Source organism: Myotis davidii, unplaced genomic scaffold (assembly GCF_000327345.1).
Source record: "Myotis davidii unplaced genomic scaffold, ASM32734v1 scaffold677, whole genome shotgun sequence".
Classification (NCBI taxonomy): Eukaryota; Metazoa; Chordata; class Mammalia; order Chiroptera; family Vespertilionidae; genus Myotis; species Myotis davidii.
Window position 1 is genome coordinate 627,112 of NW_006288363.1, and position 3,802 is coordinate 630,913.

General features: G+C 43.6%; 1 long non-coding RNA gene across 1 annotated transcript in view; it reads left to right on the top strand.

The window, feature by feature from the left end:
* Positions 1-3,073, top strand: part of LOC107182557 — a 5,485-nt gene extending 2,412 nt beyond the window's left edge. The window contains exons 2-3 of the long non-coding RNA XR_001513272.1: positions 2,522-2,675; positions 2,782-3,073. This is a non-coding gene — a long non-coding RNA (uncharacterized LOC107182557). The remainder of the gene's footprint in view (positions 1-2,521; positions 2,676-2,781) is intronic.
* The last annotated feature ends 729 nt before the right edge of the window (positions 3,074-3,802 follow it).

Below are 3,802 nucleotides of genomic sequence, written 5' to 3' on the forward strand. Positions count from 1 at the left end.
AACAAAAGGAAAAGGTGGAAATTTATTGGGAAACAAGCACACCCTCCCACATGGGGAAGGAGAGAGAGACCCACCAAGTCCCTCTTTCTTAGGTTTATAAAGGCAGCAGTTCTTTGTGTTCGAATATCCCCTCTGATTGGTCACTATAGCAGCTTCAGAACTCAAACCTCAGTGGGCTTCCCTTCTTTTTCTCCTTCTGTTTTTTCTACTCCTTGTGGCCTTCCTCTTTATTCTGTGAATGTGTGGCTTCCTCTCCCTTTATTCTTACACCCTTTGGCAGCTCCAAGACCCCTTATTCTGTGAATGTTTCTCTTCTGGCAGCTCCCAGCTTCGCAGCTCTGCAGTTTTGCCCCATAGGCCCCCTAATTCCTAAAACTCTCTAAACCTGCCTATTTTACCCCTAAAAACTCCTTTCATGAGCCCTTTCAAAGAGCAGAGATGCAGGCACAACAAGGCTCAGTCCTGGCTGCTTCTCTCTTCTAGCCAGTGTGGTGCTGAGCACTTAGAAGGGAAGGAGGAGGGCAGACCCTGCAACACTGAGTTGTTAAAATCACGGCAAACCCAATACTTGACCTGAACCCAGCCTTTTAATGTGCCTCTTAAATATGCATCATGGCCCTAATAAATGTAAATCAGTCTGGAAATGACTTTTCAACTGTTCATGATTGATTTATACTTTTTTTCAATTATTTCATTGAGGGACCTAGATTTTAACCAAAGGCTTCAGAATCGTCTATGGGGCCAAGTCAAATCACTGTCAACCTGACGTCTTTGGTTTATGGTGGCATACCACAGGACCTCGCCTATAATTTAGAAGAAGCCATCATGGCATAAATATCATATCTATCAGTTACCTAAAGCTTAGTAGGACAAGTAGATAAAACAGATGTCATACTACCTCAAGGGAAGAGATTAATGCACCAACTAAAGAATTATAAAACTTTATAGATAGACTTCAGAATGGATTAGAAAACTGTGGTACATCTACACGATGGAATACTATGCTGCTCTCAAAAGGAAGGAACTCTTACCATTTGCAACGGCATGGATGGAATGGAGAGCATTATGCTGAGTGAAATAAGCCAGTCAATGAAGGAAAAATACCACATGATCTCACTCATTCATGGATAATTGAGACAATTATAAAATTTTGAAATTCAGCAGTTTATTGCACTTAACCAAAGATGATTTGCAGAGTGACTGGGGTTGCTCCAAAATGATGACATGGCATCAGCAAACGCAAAACTGCCTAAGTGGTATAGGTAGAGGGTCCCACTGCACTCTATGCTGGCCACCTGCCCATGGGAAGCCCCCTAAGGAGGCTGGCATGGTGGAGAGGTGGGAACCACCAAAGAACATGCAGCTGTGCAGCCTGCAGAAGGATTAGTGGTGCCACAGCTGTGTCCTCTGGGCTCAGCAGCTGGGACTGCTTCAGACCATCGGGAGGGACCCCAGGCTGAAGAGAAGGAGTGTGCAAAGGAGATGGACGTCCTTTCAGGTTATCTTACGGGCTTTGAAATTATCTATTCGTACAAACATTCAAGTTACATCAACCAAGCAAATTGTAAAAGAGCTGCTTTATACTTTATATTTTCAAAACCCTAGGACCTTTTGTTCCAATGAAATCTTAGCTGGAAGCCTAACATATAAATCAGATGAAAGAAGAGTTCTTTAAACAGGGGTGAGGGCCCAGAAACCCACTCATATGGGCATCCTCTGTAACCTGTGAGGAAGGCATGTGCCGGAAGCCAGTTCCAGCATGTCAGGGCTGAATCATCTGGAAATGGCTGAGGGCATTTCCCCAAACCTGAAAAGGATGCATAGAATGACTGTTTGCTGCCAGATAGCTGAGGGCATTTCAATCTACATGTTATTGCCTCCTACTGGCCAAACACCTGAAGGCAGTTTTTCCCCAATCTGACAATGGATTCTGTATAGTAGCCCTACCCTTTGATATGTATATCTACCTTGCTTTAGGACAAAGTGTGTTAATAAAGAACTAGGAGTCGTGAGACAATGAGAACTTATTTCCTTTATCTAAGTCTTCTTAACTCCCCATAATGCCTTCCAAAATTACGTTTTGTCTCTGTGCTCTTATTTAATTTACACACAGACCTTCTCCATATTCCTGAACCCTTCTGGATGCTGTATTAAGACCACCAGCAGGCATGTAGGACAGTTCCAAATCCCTGGATAGAAGAGGCAGCCCATGTGCACCTGGCTCTGTTCATGTCTCCTGGGCAACCAGAACACTTCTGTCATCTGTCAATTTTGTAACAAATGATAAACTCTCAGCAATGTTGTGGTGTGAGGTCATAACAACACTCCTGGAGGATATTGTAAGGATGTTTAGCCTGAAAAATATGATCCAGAAATATTACAAAGCTAAGTTCAATAGTTCATCTATCACACTCAATGCCTGCATTTTATATTCAGCATAGATCACGTTTCCATAATATCTCAGAATTTAATTTTGGGCTAAATCTTTTAGGTTTACTCATTCCTCTCTCCTCTTACTCAGGATCAGGCATGATACCATCATCGAGGGATTTCTCTATACAGCTGTTTCTCAGCCATAAGACAAGTTGGGATGCAACATCCCAAAACAATTCTCTGCCACATCCTGGGAAGCTCAGTTACTGTGGATACTACCTGGCGAGCAGGGCTTTGTGGAGGTAAGTTTACTCCTGCAGCCCATCGAAAAAGTGTCTTCTCTCTTACCAAGCAGAAGAGTGTTGTCTGTGTGGCATGGACTGTTACCATTCTCTCCTTCTTCCACAGAAACGGAAATGTTATCTAAATACATGATGGCTCCGCTAAATGCATTTCCAAGATGCCCTGCAGCCAGCCTGGCCATGAGGGAAACTAGGTGGAAAACACGTGCACTTCCTCCATTTCTGCAAGCTGGAGCATGGGTGTGTAGGAAGCCACCTCTGGCTTCAAACACAGAAGAAAGCCGTACAGCTAGCAGAAAAGTGGGAAGGAGGGAGCTCTGGCCCCGTCTGGCTGCCATGGATGCCTACCTTGTATTACAGGAGAGATAATAAACTCTTATGTATTTAAGCCCCTTGAACTCTGAGTATCCTCCTACAGTGGTCCAGCCCTTTTCCTCTTCCACCCACATTTCCACCATCGTCACTAGACTTCCCTCTAATCTGAGATTCTATGAACAGTCACCTCTTCTTGGATCACAGCTAGAACTTGAGCAGATATTCCTGAGTGACTGACTTCTGCTTCTGGACATAATGATAAAATAGGGATTGGATTTACCCTTCCACCTACATAACTAGAAAACCAGACAAATTATAACACATTAGAACACAGATATCATAGAACGGTGATTCCTGAGAAAAGGGAACCAAATGAGGTGTATTACTTTGCTAGGATTATCATAACAAAGTACCATAGATTGGGTGGCTTAAGCAACTGATTTATTTTCTCATACTTCTGGAATCTAAAAGCCTGAGATCAAGAAGTTGGCAGGTTAGTTTCTTCTGAGGCCTCTCCTCTTGGCTTGCAGATGGTTATCCTCTCTCAGTGCCTTCATGTGGCTTCCCTTTGTGTGTCTGTATCCTAAGCTCTTCTTCTTATAAGGACACCAGTCATATTAGATTAGGGCCCACCTTAGTTACCTCATTCAACCTTAATAACCTCTTTAAAAGCCCTATACCAAATACAGTTGCATTCTGAGGTACCTGTGTGAGACCCCAGAAATGGGACCCTCACTCTGTCCCGCAGACCAACGGTGACCCCAATCAACCGCAAGAGACGTCACTTGATGCAAACAGCACGAGGCTTTATT